Consider the following 20,883-nt stretch of genomic DNA (forward strand, 5'->3'; position numbering starts at 1 on the left):
TCAATAATCAGTAATGAAATTGAATCAAAAATTTTAAAAGTCCCAACAAAGTCCAAGTTTCAAGTCCAAGTCCATGGTTTCACAGATGAACTCTACCAAACATTTAAAGAAGACTTTACACCTATCCTCAAACTATTCTAAAAATACTGAAAAAGAAGGAATTCTTCTGAACTCATTCTACAAGGCCAGCATCACCCTGATACCAAAACCAAGCAAAGACACCACAAGGAAGGAAAATGACAAACCAATATTACTGATGAATATAAATGAGAAAATCCTCAACAAAATATTAGCAAATGAATTCAACAGAACATTAAACATACACTACAATCAATTGGAAATAATCCCAGAGATGCAAAGATTATTCAGTATCCACAAATTATTCAATGTAATACGCATTAACAAGTTGAAGAATAAAAATCATATAACCATCTCAATAGAGGCAGATAAAGCTTTTGACAAAATTAAAATCCATTTATGATTTAAAAAAAAAACTCTCAACAAAGTGGGTATGGCAAGAACAGATTTCAACATAATAAATGCCGTGTATGACAAGTGTACAGCAAGTATCATACTCAATGGTGAAAATCTGAAAATATTTCTTCTAAGGTCAGCAACAGAACAAGAATACTCACTCTCACCACTTTTATTCACCATAGTTTTAGAAGTTCTAGCCACAGCAAGAAGTCGATAACAAGAAACAAAAGGAATCCAAAATGGAAAGGAAGAAGTAAAACTGTAATTGTTTTTTGATGACATGATACTATATATTGAAAATTCTAAAGACACCACCAAGAATCCATTAGTAATAATAAATGAATTCAGTAAAGTTGCAGGATGCTAAATTAATATACAGAAATACGTTGCATTTCTATTCACTAACAGTGAAGTATCAGAAAGAAAAAACAATCCCACTTATACTTGCACTAGAAATCAAGAACCTAGGAATAAAAATAATCTAGGAAGTAAAAGACCTGTATTCAGACATCTGAAGATATTGATGAAAGAAACAGAAGACAACATAAACAAATGGAAACATACACCATCTCATGTATAGGAAGCACTTCTCAGGGCCATCTACAGGTTCAGTGCAATCTCTACCGAAATACCAATAGCATTTTTACAGAACTAGAACAAACAAATTCTAAAATTTACGTGGAAATCCCAAAGACCTCAAATAGCCAAAACAATCTTAAGAAGGGAAAAATAAAGCTAGAGGTATCACAGTTCATGTTTTAAACTATCCTTTAAAGATACAATAAGCAAACAATATGGTACTGGCACAAAAATGGACACATGGACTAATACAACAGGCTGGAGAACCCAGTAATAAACCAAGCTTATACGGTCAGTTAATATACAACAAAGGAGATAAGAGTATAGAGTGGGGAAAAGACAGCCTCTTCAATAAGTGACATTGGGAAAACTAGACAGCTCCATGCAAAAGACTCAAACCAGTCTACTTTCTCACGCTATATACAAAAATATAAAAATAAACTCAAAATGGATTAAAGACTTAAATGTAAGACCTGAAAGCATACAACTCCTAGAAGAAAACATAAGCAGTATGGTCTGACATTGGTTTTAGCAATATGTTTTGGATATGTCTTCTCAGACAAAAGGGCTTCCCTGGTGGCTCAATGGTAAAGAATCTGCCAGCAATACAAGAGCCACAGGGAGCTGCAGGTTCAATCCCTGGGAAGATCCCCTGGAGAAGGGAATGGCAGCCCACTCCAGTATTCTTACCTGGAGAATCCCATGGACAGCAGAGCCTGGTCAGCTACACTCCATGAGGTTGCAAAGAATTGGATGCGACTGAAGCAACTTAGCACTCTCAGGCAAAAGAACAAAAGGAAAATAAACAAATGGAACTGCATAAAACTTAAAAAAAAAAAAAAAAACAAAACAAAAAAAAAACCTTTGCACAGCAAAGGAAACTACCAGCGAAACAAGAGACTACCAGCAGACTACCATATATCTGATAGGGATTAATAGCCAGAATTTCCAATGAGATCATACAAATCAACATCTAAAAGCAAAACGAGGCACAAAAAATGAACAACACAATTAAAAAATGGGCAGAGGACCCGAAAATATATTTTTCCAAAGAAAACATACAGATGACCAACAGGCACATGATAAGTTACTCAACAACACTAATCATCGGGAGAATGCAAATCAAAACCACAGTGTGATACCATCTCTTATCAGAATGACTACTATCAAAAAGGCAACAAACAGAAAGTGTTGAGGAGGATGTGTGAAAAAGGGAACCCACATGCACTCTTGGTGGGAATATAATTTGATGCAATCATAATGGAAAAAAGTGCAGAGGTTTCTCAAAAAATGAAAACTAGAAATACCATATGATCTAGCAATTCGACTTCAGGATATGTCTCTGAAGAAAACAGCAATACTAATTGGAAAAGATATATATATATACACCCCTGTGCTCATTGGAGCACTATTTACAGTAGCCAAGAGACGGAAGCAACCTAAGTGTCTATTAATAGGTGAATGAATAAAGAAAATGCAGTACCTGTACACTCAATAAAATGTCAACCAGCCATAACAAAGAATGAAATTTTATGATTTGCTTCAACATGGATGGATCTAGCATATAATATGATAAGTGAAATAAAACAGAAAAATACAAAGACCATACGATTTCACTTATATGTGGAATCAAAAGTAACAAATGACCAAATGTAACAAAGAACAAACAGATTCATATATAGAGAACAGATTGGTGATTGCCAGATAGAAGTGTTGGGAGATAAGTGAAATAGCTGAAAGAGATTAAGAAGTATAAACTTCCAGTTATAAAATAAGTCACAAAGATGTAATATGTAGCATAGGGAATATAGTTATCATATCATAACAACTATATGGAGACAGATGGGAAGTAGGTTTATCATGGTGATCATTAGTATCAAATCACTGTGTTGTACACCTTATACTAATATGATATTGTAAGTCAATTATACTTCAATTTAATAAAAGAAATGGAAAGAAAGGGGGAAAGAAAAAAGTAAAAATAGTGACACCAGTCCCATTGAATTAGGACCCTGCTAACAGCCTCATTTTATCTTAATCAGCCCAAATTCTTAGATATTAAAGAATTAGTGCTTCAAGATCTGAATTTTGAGAGAAGATAATTCAGCCTGTAGCAGTATATTTTATTTAGATCTTAATTTTAACTTCTCCATTTTAATGACATTTTCTTACTTAAGAAATAAAAATAAATTTCTATTTATTAATTTCCTTATTCTGCTTTATTGTCTCATGATTAACTCTCTCCAAAGGTAGCAGAATAATTATGCAAAAATGAAAATTCAATTTTGTTTTATTCTGCTTGAATCCTTTATCATCTCCCCAGTAGTTTTCAGAACAATGCCCCCTACCATATTATGTGCACAAGGAAGGGCGCCCATGTTCGTTTCCAGTCCTCTCTCTTCCCGAGTAAACGCTCACCCACTCAGCTGCAGCCAGAGTAAACCGCTTGCAGTTCAGGCCTTTGCAAATTCTCTTTGCCTGAAACGCCACTTCTGCTCTAATCCAATCTTTTTACATAACTAATTAATATATCCCAAAAGGCACAGTTCAGTATCATCATCTTGGAAAAACATTAGGAGACCACCATTCTCAATGTGCTCAAAGTTAGCTGTGTCTCCTCTGTGTTCTCATCACGGTCTGTTTCCGCATCACCAAGACGATACAGTAGAATTGTTTCTGCCTTGGACCATTGGCACCTCCTGAGCAGGGACCATGTCTTGATTTATTCATGTATTTTTAGTGCCTGGGCTTCCCTGATAGCTCAGTTGGTAAAGAATCTGCCTGTACTGCAGGAGACCCTAGTTCAAATTCTGGGTCGGGAAAATCCATTGGAGAAGGGATAGGCTACCCACTCCAGAATTCTTGGTCTTCTCTTGTGGCTCAGCTGGTAAAGAATCTGCCTGCAATGCCGGAGACCTGGGTTCAATCTCTGGGTTGAGAAGATCCCCTGGAGAAGGAAAAGGCTACGCACTCCCATATTCTGTCCTGGAGAATCCCATGGATGCAATAGTCCATGGGGTTGAAGAATCGGACACGACTGAGCGACTTTCACTTTAGTGCCTAGAGAAGTGCTTGCTCCTCTTAGGTGCTTGGTAAATATTTGATACATAAGTGAACGAATGAATGAATAAATGGATAAAAGATTAGCTGGAAGGAATATTCTTGTATGTGTTTTCAATACTCTAATGCCAACATCATGAAAGTAATCAATCATAGTTAAAAATAGCTTCCCAGGTGGTGCTAGTGGTAAGCCTCCTACCAATTTAGGAGGTATAAGAGATGCAAGTTTGATCCCTGGGTCAGGAAGATCCCCTAGGGAAGGAAATGACAACACACTCCAGTCTTTTGCCTGGAGAATCCCATGCACGGAGGAACCTGGTGGGCTACAGTCCTCAGGGTCCCAAAGAGTCAGACTGAAGCGACTTAGCATGCATAGTTAAAAATAAAGTGGCATACAAGGTATGAACATACATACATAAAAATTTTGAATTTCTATAGCAAAGGCACCGAAAATGAATACACCAATATTTTAAAATAGTGTTCTTTGTTTAGAAGTGATGAATCTATAGAATTTATTTACATTTTCCTACTTTTGTGCATTTCTCAAATGGCCTTAGTTCTATAAAATGTCCCATGATCCAACTCATGTTAACAAATTTACCCTTTTCCTAACATCCTCCTCTTCTTTACATTTCATTGTTTGGAAAACAAAAGGGGAGCGTCTGCAACAAATTATTCTGCCACAAACCCGCATTTTCATGGGAACCAAAATAAAACATGTAACAAGACTTGGAGGATACATATCTGCAACCCACTGTGAAATTTCCATTAAGGCCTTCATAACTTCTCCAGGTCTTGGCCCTGAAGACAAATGAAGAGTATAATCTTTGATCAGGGGTTACTTCAACCTAAAATTATCTACTGTGATAGAAAAACTCTTCAGAATGGTCACATCTGCTGCTACAAAAGTGAGCATCTTCCACACAGCTCACATACTGCCTAGCTGCAGGATGCAAGACAAGGGGCTGAAAAAGAGATTAACCCTCATGCAAAACATTATTTTCATTAAAATTACATCATACAGAGTATTATTACCTAGATGATTTTATTTTTCTATAACTCTAACAAAAATGTTGCCCTTACAGCAACCTTGCGGAATAACTTTCACTTTGGAGAAATGCAAAAAGGAATAGACATTATAATTTTCAGGAAGGAATAAAATCATAATGGCATGGTTTCTGGGAGCCTTCCCTCTGATTTTCTTTCATGTGCTGATTATCTTCATGGCTAGATAATAGAACTGTAGCGTTTCAGAGATGGAAGGAATCTTACAGATCATCTCCTGTAGATAGCTTCATTTACGGTTGAAATTAAAGCCCAGAGCCGCTAAGGGACTTGGTAAATGTAGTCATTCCCTTTTCTCCCAGCGACCTTGGAAATGAATTTCATGATAAGTGACGTTTCTCTGTCATTAATTTCAGTTATTCCATTTGTCTGCAAGCTCTGCAGTCAGAAAGACTTGTGTTGCATATTCCTTTCACCACATATCAATGTGATCTTGCATAAATTATTTAGTCTGTGGAAATCTCCACTTCCTCAACTATAAAGTACTAATTTCAAAGTACCTGTAGTGTAAAGTTATGTTAGGGTTAAATGAGAAACTGATTAGAAGGCTCTCCAGGTTCATAAATGATGCTGATCTCACCTATTTTCATTGTTGTCCTCATTTATTCCACTATTTGAGATAAGGCATTCTGAAAGATCCAAATTGGTAGTTGATGAAGATAGTCCCTTTAACACTCTTGCCTCAGACTTTTTTGTGTTCAGTTTTAATACCTCTGTTTCTTAGCAATTTTGAAGACTGACAAAGGAAGAGGAGGGCCCTAAACTCCAACAATAGTTGACACAAGAAGTGCTGGTTTGAGACAAGCTCTTTTCTTTTTTCCCTTTCTGTGTAGTCTCCCATTTATTCTTCAAAATAACTTCACCAGGTTGGTAGGCACTGTGATAGTCCCCATTTTGCAGGGAGGAGACAGATGCAGAGGGATTAGTGTAGACATGTTATAACCATCACCCACACCTTTCCCCTCCTTCTCTGATGGCTCAGTGGTAAAGAATCCACCTGCAATGTAAGAGACCTAAGAGATGCAGGTTCGATCCTTGGGTCAGGAAAATTCCCTGGAGAAGGAAATGGCAACCCACTCCTGTATTGTTGCCTTGAAAATTCCATGGAAAAGAACCTGGCAGGCCATATTCCAAAGGGTCGCAAAGACAGCATGAACATACACACACATCACTTCTCCAGCTCCTGCCAACACAAGTCAAGAGGATTTGCCACCATCTGATGTTTGGTTTCTGATCTTTGGCCCCCAGAGCTGACAGTGGCTTGCCTGGTGGCGGGAGAGGTTCCAAACCCTCTGGCTGGCAAATCATACCTCTCACCAAGCACCCCAGTGAGCAAGGATTTATAGAGCACAAATGTAGCCTGTGATGAAGGTCTTGTATAGCTAATTATAAATTAACATACAGTCTATACAATGATATGTAAGTTATGCCCTTGAAACAAGAAAATGGTTTGGAGTACTCTATGTCTTTTCTCTAGGTTCTTCACATCTCAATCTGATCTCTATCTCTTCTAAGGCATTAGGTGAAGTTTTAGACCAAGTCATGTTGCTCCAGTGAAGGGAGGGTAAATATTCACTAGAACTGAAAGTTATTACTCACTTTTGTGTTTCAAATTACATTTTCAGAAACTCTTAGCAAGATAGAAGTTTTAAAGATAGAAGCATTTTTCTAGAATGCATAAAGTTAGATCTTATCAGAGTTAGAAGCAGAAAGCAACTAAAGTAAGTTATAGAGTAAGAAAGAATATGCTTAAAAACAAAAGTTCTTGACACACATTAAAAGTGAAAGCTTTTCTGTTAGTGATGTGTTGGTGGGGGGGGGGGAAATGAGCAGAGAAAAGAAGACAGAAGAGTGTAAATGAAAGAGAACTATTAGGTTGGTGCAAAAGTAATTGTGGTTTTGGACAGTGAATTTTTAATCATTAGAACCAGGGTCAAACATCTTTTTTAATCAAAATATGAACCGTTGCAATCAATACATTTTTGCCAAAGAGAAATAAGTTTGTTTATTCTTGTTGTGTAAAAATCCATACTTCAGGATTCTATGGACTCTTGGAAAGCATTTCCTGCCTTCTGCTGGTTGTGGAAGTGTTTTCCCTGCAAAGAGTTGTTGAGATGCTTGAAGAATGGTAGTAGGTCAGCAAGAGGTCAGGTGAATATGGAGGATGAGGCAAAACATCATAGCCCAATGCGTTCAACTTTTGAAGTGTTGGTTGTGCGACGTGCTTTTTGGGCATTGTCGTGGAGATGTATTTGGCCCATTCTGTTGCCCAGTGCTGGCTGCAGCTGTTGCAGTTTTTGCTGCATCTCATCAATTTGCTGAGCATACTTCTCGGATGTAATGCTTTCACTGTGATTCAGAAAGCTGTAGTGGATCAGAGGGGCAGCAGACCATCATACAGTGACCATGACCATTTTCTTTGGAACAAGTTTGGCTTTGGGAAGTGCTTTGGAGCTTCTTCTCAGTCCCACACTTAGTTGGTCATTGCTGGTTGGGCCATATGTGTTGCTGATATTGCAAGTTGTCTATACCATTTTATGACCCGTTTTGAACTTGAATTTAAAAAAAAAATCCACTCAAATTTGCTTTTTGTCTAACATCATCTCCCTCAGTTCAGTTCAGTCACACAGTCATGTCCAATTCTATGCAACCCCATGAACCGCAGCACACCATGCCTCCCTGTCCATCACCAACTCCCAGAGTCCACACAAACCCATGTCCATCGAGTCAGTGATGCTATCCAACCATCTCATCTTCTGTCATCCCCTTCTCCTCCTGCCCTCAATCTTTCCCAGCATCAGGGTCTTTTCAAATGAGTCAGCTCTTTGCATCAGATGGCCAAAGTATTGGAGTTTCTACTTCAACATCAGTCCTTCCAATGAACACCCAGGACTGATCTCCTTTAGGATGGACTGGTTGGATCTCCTTGCAGTCCAAGGGACTCTTAAGAGTCTTCTCCAACACCACAGTTCAAAAGCATCAATTCTTTGGTGCTCAACCCACTTTATGGTCCAGCTCTCACATCCATACATGACTACTGGAAAAACCATAGCTTTGACTAGATGGACCTTTGTTGGCAAAGTAATGTCTCTGCTTTTGAATATGCTATCTAGGTTGGTCATAACCTTCCTTCCAAGGAGTAAGTGTCTTTTAATTTCATAGCTGCAATCACCATCTGCAGTGATTTTGGAGCCCAGAAAAATAAAGTCTGACACTGTTTCCACTGTTTCCCCATCTATTTCCCATGAAGTGATGGAACCGGATGCCATGATCTACATTTTCTGAATGTTGAGCTTTAAGCCAACTTTTTCACTCTCCTCTTTCACTTTCATCAAGAGGCTTTTGAGTTCCTCTTCACTTTCTGCCATAAGGGTGGTGTCATCTGCATATCTGAGGTTATTGATATTTCTCCCGGCAATCTTGATTCCAGCTTGTGCTTCCTCCATCCCAGCGTTTCTCATGATGTACTCTGCATAGAAGTTAAATAAGCAGGGTGACAATATACAGCCTTGACGTACTCCTTTTCCTATTTGGAACCAGTCTGTTTTTCCATGTCCAGTTCTAACTGTTGCTTCCTGACCTGCATACAGGTTTCTCGAGAGGCAGGTCAGGTGGTCTGGTATTCCCATCTCTTTCAGAATGATCCACATAGTCAAAGGCTTTGGCATAGTCAATAAAGCAGAAATAGATGTTTTTCTGGAACTCTCTTGCTTTTTCAATGATCTAGCGGATGTTGGCAATTTGATCTCTGGTTCCTCTGCTTTTTCTAAAATCATCTCCCTAGTCTAAAATTAATAAAAAATACACAGCAATTTGTAAGTCATTAGCAAAAAAAAGCAAGAAATGTGCATTGAAATTATGTATAACATAACCACATTTAAGAATTTATTCCAATATCAAACAGCAAAGTTCAACATAAATCACTATTACTTTTGAATCAACCTAATAGCAGCAAGACTGAGATGAAATGGAAAATGACAGAAGACAAGAAGATGAGAAAAAAGCAAAATCCATGAGCTCCCTGAATCCTCCCACCTTCCACCACCCAACACCCACCACCTTCTCTTTCATGTCAAAATCCTACGTGCAGGTAGAATGTAGAAATACCCAGATTGTTTTCAGGGAACTAAGTGTCTGAGACAAGTTCAAAATGAGTCTCTCAAACAAAGAGATTATGAGTATTTCCATAATTTTCCTCTACCCTTAATGTCAGCTCCTCTCCTGTACAGCTACAGTCAGTAAACTTTTTATGCATTCCCTTCTTCACTTTGTGACTCATATCTAGATTTAGTAACTGTGATCTGTATTTACCATCTCTTAACCTCAGCATTCAAATGATTCACCAATTTATGCATGCAATTGTACTGTTACACCTTATTTTCCAGTCTCCAAAGAAGCATCGTTTTGGAAATGTTATGCAGGTCTGGATATAAATGTTTCTCTATCTGATATGTAGCTCATACTTATGAATTGAAAAAAGTTTCAGGATTTTTATAGGGGCATTTAAAAACGTGAGGTGGTTTGAAATATCCCCTACTGATGTACATCATCTCATTTGAAAGAACTTATTCGATGGAAGCAAATGATCTACTGAAGAGTATTCTTTATCTTGTTTCCCATAATAATTTACAGCCTTATCTCATTTCTCAGAATGCTTTTCCAATTACAGCCAGCACTTGATCATTTGAGCACACAGCATTTTAGTTGAACAAGTCTTACGGTGCTTTTACCTTTTACCTTGTTACCTGACCTGAGACTCTCCTCAGAAGTTGTAGTTGTGGAATTTGGAGTAGAGAGGACAGATACTGAGGCTGTGCTGTGTCTGACTATTAAATTCTTAGAAGATTTCATTGACTTCACTCTCTTTTTTTCCAAAAAAAAAAAATTATTGGGGTGTAGTTGCTTTAAAATTTTGTGTTATTTTGTGCAGTACAGCAAAGTGAATCAGTTCAGTTCTGTCGCTAAGTTGCGTCTGACTCTTTGTGACCCCATGGACTGCGGCACACCAGGCCTCCCTTTCTATTACCAACTCCCAGAGCTTGCTCAAACTCATGTCCATCAACTCTGTGATGCCATCCAACCATCTCATCCTCTGCGCCCCCTTCTCCTCCCACCTTCAATCTTTCCCAGCATCAGGGTCTTTTCCAATGAGTCAGTTCTTTGCATCAGGTGGCCAAAGTATTGGACATCAGTCCTTCCAGTGAACATTCAGGACTCATCTCCTTTAGGATGGACTGGTTTGATCTACTTTCCGTCCAAGGGACTCTCTAGAGTCTTTTCCAGCACTACGGTTCAAAAGCATCAATTCTTCAGTGCTCAGCTTTCTTTATAGTCCAACTCTCACATCCATACATGACTACTGGAAAAAGGATAGTTTTGACTAGACAAACCTTTGTCAGCAAAGTAACATCTCTACTTTTTAATATGTTGTCTAGGTTGGTCATAGATTTTCTTCCAAGGAGCAACCATCTTTTAATTTCATGGCTGTAATAACCACCTTCAGTGATTTTGGAGCCCAAGGAAATAAAGTCTGTGACTGCTTCTATTATTTCCCCATCATTTGTCACGAAGTGGTGGGACCTGATGCCATGATCTTAGTTTTTTGAATGTTGGGTTTTAAGCCAGGTTTTTCACTCTCCTCTTTCACTTTCATCAAGAGTCTCTTGGGTTCCTCTTCATTTTCTGCCATAAGGGTGGGGTCATGTGCATATCTGAAGTTATTGATATTTCTCCCAGCAATCTAGATTCCAGCTTGTGCTTTATCCAGCCCAGCGTTTCTCATTATGTACTCTGCATATAAGTTAAATAAGCAGGGTGACATCATACAGCCTTGATGTCCTCCTTTCCCAATTTGAAACCAATCTGTTGCTCCATGTCCAGTTCTAACTGTTGCTTCTTGACCTACATGCAGATTTCTCAGGAGGCAGGTAACATGGTCTGGTATTTCCAACTCTTTAAGAATTTTCCACAGTTTGTTGTGATCCACAGTCAATGGTGTTATTGTATTCAGTGAAGCAAAAGTAGATGCTCTTCTGGAAATCTCTAGCTTTTTCTATGTTGCAACAGATGTTGACAGTTTGATCTCTGGTTCTTCTGCCTTTTCTAAATTCAACTTGAACATCTGGAAGTTCTCAGTTCACATACTGTTGAAGCCTAGCTTGGAGAATTTTGAGCGTTACTTTGCTAGCGTGTGAGATGAGTGCAATTGTGCAGTAGTTTGAACATTATTTGGCATTGCTTTTCTTTGGGATTGGAATGAAAACTGACCTTTTCCAGTCCTGTGGCTACTGCTGACTTTTCCAAATTTGCTGCAATATTCAGTATAGCACTTTAACAGCATCACCTTTTAGGATTTTAAATAGCTCAACTGGAATTCCATCACCTCCACTAGCTTTGTTCATATTGATGCTTCCTAAGGCCCACCTGACCTCTCACTTCAGGATGTCTGGCTCTAGGTGAGTGATCACATCATCGTGGTTATCTGGGTCATGAAGATCTTTTCTTGTATAGTTCTTCTGTGTATTCTTGCAATCTCTTCTTAATGTCTTCTGCTTCTGTTAGGTCCATACCATTTCTACCCTTTATTTTGCCTTTCTTTGCATGAACTGTTCCCTTGGTATCTCTAATTTTCTTGAAGAGATCTGTAGTCTTTCCCATTCTATTGTTTTCCTCTACTTCTTTGCATTGATCACTTAGGAGGGTTTCTTATCTCTCCTTCCTATTCTTTGATGGTGAATGCAACTCTGCATGCAGATCGATATATCTTTCCTTTTCTCCTTTGCCTTTTGCTTGTCTTCTTTTCTCAGCTACTTGTATGACCTCTTCAGACAACCATTTTGCCATTTTGTATTTCTTTTTCTTGGGGATGGTTTTGATCACTGCCTCCTATACAATGTCATGAACCTAAATCCATAGATCCTGAGGCAGTCTGTCTATCAAATCTAATCCCTTGAATCTATTTGTCACTTCCACTGTATGATCATAAGAGATTTGATTTAGGTCATACCTGAGTGGTCTAGTCGTTTTCCCTACTTTCTTCAATTAAGTATGAATTTGACAATAAAGAGTTCATGATCTGAGCCACAGTCAGTTCCCAGTCTTGTTTTTGTGGACTGTATAGAGCTTCTCCATCTTTGACTGCAAAAAATATAATCAATCTGATTCTTGTTTTGACCATATGGTGATGTCCATGTGTAGAGTCTTCTCTTGTGTTTTGGAAGAGGGTATTTTCTATGGCCAGTGTATTCTCTTGGCAAAACTGTGTTAGCCTTTGCCCTGCTTCATTTTGTACTTTAAGGCCAAACTTGTGTCTTATTCCAGGTATCTCTTCACTTGCCACTGTTGGATTCCAGTCCCCTGTGATGAAAAGGACATCTTTTTTTGTTGTTATTTCTAGAAAGTCTTGTAGATCTTCATAGAACTGTTCAACTTTAGCTTCTTCGGCATTAATGCTTGGGGCATATTCTTGAGTTACTATGATACTGGATGCTTTTACCCTGGAAACAAACAGAAATCATTCTGTCATTTTTGAGACTGCACCCGAGTATTGCAATTTGCATTCTTTTGTCAACTATGAGGACTACTCCATTTCTTCTAAGGAATTCTTGCCCACAGTAGTAGATGTAATGGGCACCAGAATTAAATTCGCCCATTCTGGCCCATTTTAGATCACTGATTCCTAAAATGTCAGTGCTCACTCTTGCTGTCTCCTTTTTGACCACTTCCAATTTGCCTTGATTCATGGACTTAACATTCCAGGTTCCGATACAATATTGTTCTCTTCAGGATCGGAATTTACTTTCATCACCCGTCACATCCACAGCTGGGTGCTGTTTTTGCTTTGGCTCAGCCTCTTCATTCTTTGCTGAGCTATTTCTCCACTTTCTCCAGTAGCATATTGGGCACCTTCTGACCTGGGGAGTTCATCTTTCAGTGTCCTATCTGTTTGTCTTTTCTTACTGTTCATGGGGTTCTCAAGGCAAGAATACTGAAATGGTTTGCCATTCCCTTCTCCAGTGGACCACATTTTGTCAGACCTCTCCACCATGACCCGTCCATCTTGGGTGGCCCTATATGGCATGGCTCATAGTTTCTTTGATTTAGATAAGGCTGTGGTCCATGTGATCAGTTTGGTTAGTTTTCTGTGATTGTGGTTTTCATTTTGTCTGCCCTCTTATAGATAAGGACAAGAAGCTTCTGGAAACTTCCTGATGGGAGGGACTGGCTATGGGGGAATTTGAGTCTTGCTCTAATGTATGGGGCCATGCTCAGTAAATCTTTAATCCGATTTTCTTTTGATGGCTGGGGCTGTGTTCTCTCTGTCTAGTTTGACCTGAGGGAGATGAACTCCTTCAAAAGGACTTATGCCAGCACATCCCGTGGCTCCCTGGACTGTTGTATTCAGTGCCTCTGACCCTGTAGCCGGCCACTGTCAACCCACACCTCCTCCGGAGACTCCTGGACACTCATTGGTCTGGCTCAGTCTCTTGTGGGGTCACTGCTCCTTTCTCCTGGGTCCTGGTGCACACAAAATTTTGTCTGTGCCCTCCAACTGTCTGTTTCCCCAGTTCTGTGGAAGTTCTGTAATCAAATCCCACTGGCTTTCAAAGTCACATTCCCTGGGGGTTCCCAGTCCCTTTGCCCGATCCCCAGGTTGGGGAATCTGTTGTGGGCCCTAGAACTTTTGCAACAGCGCAAGGAATTCTTTGATATAATACTCTCCAGTCTGTGGGTCATCTGATCGGTGACTCTGCTACTGCTAAGTCGCTTCAGTCGTTTCCAACTGTGTGCGACCCCATAGACGGCAGCCCACCAGGCTCCCCCATCCCTGGGATTCTCCAGTCAAGAACACTGGAGTGAGTTGCCATTTCCTTCTCCAATGCATGAAAGTGAAAAGTGAAAGTGAAGTCGCTCAGTCGTGTCCGACTCTTAGCGACCCATGGACTGCAGCCTACCAGGCTCCTCCATCCATAGGATTTTCCAGGCAAGAGTACTGGAGGGGGGTGCCATTGTCTTCTCTAGTGGCTCTTCTTGGTGGCTCTATGGTGAGGCTAATGGCGACCTCCTCTAAGAAGATTTATGCCACATGCAGCACCTCCCAGTTCTGTTGCAGCCAGAGCCCCTGTTGCCGCGGCAGGCCACTGCTGATCTGTGCCTCCACAGGAGACACTCAGACACTCAAAGGCAGGTCTGGCTTAGTCTCTCGTGGGGTCTTTGAGTCCTGGTGCACACAAGGTTTTGTTTGAGCCCTCTGGGCATCTCTGGTGGGTATGGAGTTTGATTCTAAACACGAATTCACCCCTCTTACAGTCTTGTTGGGGCTTCTCCTATGCCCTTGAATGTGGGATATCTTTCTTTGGTGGGATCCAACATTCTCCAATCAATGGTTGTTCAGCAGGGGAGTTGCAGTTTTGGAGTTCTCACAAAAGAAAATGAACACATGTCCTTCTATTCCACCACCTTGGGACATTATAAGTGAATCAGCAATACGTATACATGTATCCCCTCATTTTTGGATTTCCTTCCCATTTAGGGCACCACGGAGCATTGAGTAGACTTCCCTGTGCCATACAGTATGTTCTCATTAGTTATCTATTTTATACATAGTGGTGAATATATATCAATCCCAGTCTCCCATTTCAACCCACATCACCCCACCCCTTGGTGTCCATATGTTTGTTCTCTATATCTGTGTCTCTATTTTTGCTTTGCAAATAGATTCATTTGTACCATTTCCCTAGATTCCACATACATGCATTGATTTACAATATTTGCTTTTCTCTTTCTGATTTACTTCACTCTGTATGACAATCTCTAAGTCCACCCATGTTTCTGCAAATGACACAATTTCATTCCTTTTTATAGCTGGGTAATATTCCATTGGGCTTCCCTGATAGCTTAGTTGGTGAAGAATCCACCTGCAATGCAGGAGACCCCAGTTCGATTCCTGGGTCAGGAAGATCCTCTGGAGAAGGGATAGGTTACCCATTCTAGTATTCTTGGACTTCCCTTGTGGCTCAGCTGGTAAAGAATCTGCCTGCAATGTGGGACACCTGGGTTTGATCCCTGGGTTAGGAAGATTCCCTGGAGAAGGGAAGGGCTACCCACTCCAGTATTCTGGCCTGGAGAATTCCATGGACTATATAGTCCATGGGGTTTCAAAGAGCTGGGCATGACTTAGTGACTTCCACTTAGCTGAGCAATATTCTTTTGTATATATGTGCCACATCTTCTTTATCTGCCCCTCTGTTGATGGACATTTAGGTTGCATCTATGACCTGGCTGTTGTAAAACCACTGCAATGAACATTAGGGTATATGTATCTTTTGGAATTGATTTTCTCTAGGTAGATTGGTGCAGCCACTATGGAGAACAGTGTGGAAGTTCCTTAAAAAGCTAAAAATTGAACTACCCTAAGACCCAGCCACCCCACTCCTGGGCATATACCCAGAGGAAACCATAATGCCAAAAGATACATGCACTCTAGTTTTATTACAGCACCATTTAAAATAGCCTCAGTCTCCTTTGAAGATTCTCTCGGTGACCTCTAAAAGTTGGAGCTCCCAGGCCTTGTCCTGGACTTCCTTTTCCTTGCTCTCTTTCTAAACATCTCCCCTCGGTTATCTCATTCATTTCCATGGCACTTAATGCAATTATCTGCTACGTATGACTTCAACATCTCCAGTTGTGACCTGTCTCTTAATCCCCAGATGTTTACATCTAATTGTTTACCAGATGCCAGCATTTAACTGTCTCTAGGGCATCTCAAATCTAGCCTGTTAAAAAATGGAACTTTTGATCTCTCAACCAGCAAAATGTGTCCTTCCGTTTACCTGTTCACTTAAGCTAGAAAGCTGGCAGTCATTCTACATACTTCTCACTCTCTCTCCCCCAACTGTTGTGCCCACTACCTGCCATATCCAACCAGTCACTCTTTTCTACTTTTTTCTATCATATATAGTTCAAATTCATCCATCTCACCTCCCCTGATTCCAGCTGCCATTGTCTGTATTTAGAGCTACACATTGCCAGTCTGCTTCTGCCCTAACCCTCTCCAGTCTGCTTTCTAAATAAGAGCCAGAGGCATCTTTTAAAAACAGAAGCCGGACTGTATTGCCTCTGCTGAGAACCTGTCATGCTTATCATGCTGCGCTTCTTATCCGCGCTCCTCAGTCTCATGCTCTTTGCCGAATGACTCCTCAGCCGTAGTTCTGCCCGCATCCTTCAGCTGCATCTGTTTCTTGAGCCCAGTGTTGAACTCAGTGCTATTTCGTTAGTTCAGCAAGTGTTTATTAAGCCCTTGAATACCTGAACCAGGCTCTTGGTTAGATGATATGGCTTCAGGGATATCCATATTGCTTCAGGGACAGCAGAGTTGGGGTTACAACAAATATGTTCCAAGTGCGATATGAGAAATGCAACTATGCCTGTGTGCTCAGTTGGGTCTGACTCCTCAACCCTTTGGACTGTAGCCCGAAATGCAAACCCAGGGATAACTGGGTTGTTAGGGAGGCAGATGGAGGTGGATGGATATCCAATCTGAACTTGGTCTGGTACTGGGGCTTGGGAAGTGGGTGATATTTTCTAGCAAAGTACTTAGAAGCTCAGACCAGATGGACTTAGAGCCAGGGCAAGTGAGAGTGTTCTTGGCCAGGGTGGGGAAGAATTTGCTGGGTTTTAGAGGTGCTTTAGTATTTTAGTTAGAGAGTCTTTTTTTTTTTTTTTTTAAGTGAAATCAGCTGATACATTTGTACTTCTGTTAAAACTAAAGTGAGAACGCCAGTTTTAGTTTCTTTGAATATGTTAATTCTGCTATACTAAGGGTGTTCTTTTCCTAAAAAGTTATTTCTAGCTAATTATCCTCACCAAGGAACTTAATCTGTCAGACTGTCATGCTAATGTTCCTCACAATGGGGCTGCTTCAGTGAATAGAAACTGAGCTAATGGGGAAAATTAAATACTTAGAGGAGTTGATTATTTGGGGATTTTATTCCTAGGTGATAAATATTATCTGTATCATCAAAAAATATCTTCAGGTCTGGTGCTTGGGTTGAAAGGAGGGAAAAGGGCTCCAGATTTTTCTTTTTGATTGAAGTATACTTGATTTAAAGTGTCGGTTAGTTTCTGGTGTACAGCACAGTGATCCAGTTTTATATATATAAATGCATATATATATATATTCTTTTTCATTTTCTTTTCATTATGCTTTATTAGAGGATATTCAATATTGTTCCCTGTGCTATATAGTAGGACCTTGTTGTTTACTTTATATATAGTAGTTCATATCTGTTAATCCCAGACTCCTAATTTATACCCCCCCCCACTCCCTTTTGGTAACCATAAATCTATTTTCTATGTCTGTGAATCTGTTTCTGTTGCCACTAACTTTCTGATCAGAAGTCACTGAAACCACAGTTCTTAGTGCTTCCAAAATGTAAATTGCTAGGGTTCATTGATGTGAGAGTTGGACTATAAAGAAAGCTGAGCGTCAAAGAATTGTTACTTTTCTGTGCATCTTTTTTTTTTTTTAATTTAATTTTATTTTTTAAACTTTACATAATTGTATTAGTTTTGCCAAATATCAAATTGAATCCGCCACAGAGAGGGTGTGGAGAAAAGGGAACCCTCTTACACTGTTGGTGGGAATGCAAACTAGTACAGCCACTATGGAGAACAGTGTGGAGATTCCTTTAAAAACTGGAAATAGAACTGCCTTATGATCCAGCAATCCCACTGCTGGGCATACACACTGAGAATTGTTACTTTTGAACTATGGTGTTGACTCTTGAGAGTCACTTAGACAGCAAGGAGATCCAACCAGTCCATCCTAAAGGAAATCAGTCCTGAAAATTCATTGAAAGGACTGGTGCTGAAGCTGAAACTCCAATACTTTGGCCACCCAATGTGAATAACTGACTTATTGGAAAAGACCCTGATGCTGGGAAAGATTGAAGACAGGAGGAAAAGGGAATGACAGAGGATGAGCTGGTTGGATGGCATCACTGACTCAATGGACATGAGTTTGAGTAAGCTCTGGGAGTTGGTGATGAACAGGGAGGCCTGGCATGCTGCAGTCCATGGGGTTGCAGAGTCAGACATGACTGAGTGACTCAACTGAACTGAACTGAAGGATTCACTTGATCTTTCCAAGTTTCAGGGGGCAGAGAGCAATGTGAGCTAGGGTCAATATGAAAGGAAGGGCCAACTTCTAAGATTGTATCCTGTTAATAGTCAATCAAACTGTCATTTTCAATTTTATGTTTTTTGCTACATCAAAGCTATTTAGATAGAAACTTCAGAAAGAATATAATTTCTCAGGTTAGCCTGATACAACTTAGGTTTAAACTAAATACTAACAGAAACTAAAATTCTCCAACAATAAAAAATTATAGAACAGTCTTATGGAATCTGTGGGAGAGGGAGAGGGTGGGAAGATTTGGGAGAATGGCACTGAAACATGTAAAATATCATGTATGAAACGAGTTGCCAGTCCAGGTTCGATGCACGATACTGGATGCTTGGGGCTGGTGCACTGGGACGACCCAGAGGGATGGAATGGGGAGGGAGGAGGGAGGAGGGTTCAGGATGGGGAACACATGTATACCTGTGGCGGATTCATTTTGATATTTGGCAAAACTAATACAGTTATGTAAAGTTTAAAAATAAAATAAAATTAAAAAAAAGGATGAAAAAAAATTATATATAAAGTACAATGGTAGAGAATTTTAAAGAATGTGTTATGTATGATAAAGGGTATGGTGCAGATTATAAGTGGGTGTATTTATGATTTGTATGTGAAATTTCATTATTTGGATGGTTCTGGTAGTTGATTAAAAGGTAAGTTATTTTCAGGTGTACAGTAATTACTTATTCTATGTAACTTTCTTCTCTTTAGTGGCATGACACACATCTTATTTGCCTTTGTGCACTCAGGGCCTAGAATAGGGCTTGGAATAAAGCAAGTTGTTGATGAACAAAAGCTCCTATGTTCAGTATCTCTTACTATGTAAGGAGATGGATACACATTTAGCACAGAATGATTATCTTAATGTCCAGTTCAGAAAGAAAATGGTGATGGCTTTAGAAAGCTTATTGCATCTTAGATGTATTATTTTGCTCTTAAAAAAATCCTTGCAGTTTACAAGATTTAAAAAATCTTGAAAATATTGCAAATACAGTACCAGGATTCTATAATTTCAAATATCACTTTGTTCGACCTGTTAAGACTTTCAAAATGTCTATTTTTTTGAAGCTTAATAAATTGTAGAGCTATCTGACAGATCTACAAGCCCATGAACTATAATTCAAGTGGGTATTTTATAGGAATCATTGATGATGACTAAAAGAAGTTTGTTGAAAAAAGGGCTTCCCTGGTGGCTCAGAGGTTAAAAGCATCTGCCCGCAATGCGGGAGACCCAGGTTTGATCCCTGGGTCGGGAAGATCCCCTGGAGAAGGAAATGGCAACTCACTCCAGTATTCTTGCCTGGAGAATCCCATGGACGGAGGAGCCTGGTGGGCTACAGTCCATGGGGTTGCAAAGAGTCAGACACGACTGAGTGACATCACTTCTTCAAGTGAAGAAAGGGTTAAGGTGTATTAGTAGCACAGTTTTTATGAACTTCTGTAGACTACTAGGTGCTCTTTTAAGAATTTAAAATTCATCAAAATGTATTATTTTGTTTACATTTAAACAAAATGTATTTAAAGCTTATCTGATATATTGAAGTTTATAGTCTATGAGGAAGGTGGGGCAGGAAGGCAGACGATAAAAAAAATACTATGTACTATGTTTGAAGTCCATATGTATATGCAATGGGTATAGAGAAGGTAAGAGGCAGAGTGGGTTGTAAGTTTCAATAAGATAGATTTGGCAGACCTCAATGAGAAAATGCCATTCAAATCAAGACTAAACAGAGATGAGGGAGTTAGGCTGGAGACCATCTGGAAAAAATGCCTCTAGGCAGAAGAAAGAGCCATGCTAAGGTTGTAACCTTAAGCAGCTGGCATGTTCGAACCATGAGTAGGACAGTGTGGTAGAGTAAAATATTTGAAGTGATTTCTTAAACCAAATGTGTGCAATAATTTTAAGGTATTTTTAAATAATAGGAAGTGTTATCTTTAAAGGTCCACAGAAATGGTCAGTCATTGACCCAAGATGACATTTACCTAGTGTCCACGTTTGAACTCAGATCAAAATCCAACTACCGTCGTAAGCTACAAGGATCAAAGAGTAACATTTCCTTGCTACACAGATGGAAATCTTCTTATTGCCACAGAGATGAACTCCCCACTATCAAATACACACAAACTACATCTCTACCCAGTGTGAGAGAGAAAAGAAAGGGAAGATTAGCTTGTCCAAGTATTGATATAAATGCAGTCAATAACTCTAGCTGTATTGTAAAAGGATGTTAACATCTCTACAGTGGAACAAAAACATTAACAAATATTCTTCTTCGCAGAAAACAGCTAATGTCTTCCTAGAAAAAAAGATACACATAGGCTCCAAATTGTTCTTCAGGTGGGTATGAATGATCCACCATTATTTATACTTGCTCACAGCATTCCATTTGTCATCCATCTTTGAGCTGGAATTGTGAACATAAAAATAATCAACATTTTCCACCACCTGCAGAACATCATCTGTACTTTTAGCTCGTTTCTTCAATGCTTCCTGCAGGGGTTCCATCTGCTTTATATAC

This window comes from Bubalus kerabau, chromosome 8, assembly GCF_029407905.1.
Source record: "Bubalus kerabau isolate K-KA32 ecotype Philippines breed swamp buffalo chromosome 8, PCC_UOA_SB_1v2, whole genome shotgun sequence".
Taxonomy (NCBI): domain Eukaryota; kingdom Metazoa; phylum Chordata; class Mammalia; order Artiodactyla; family Bovidae; genus Bubalus; species Bubalus kerabau.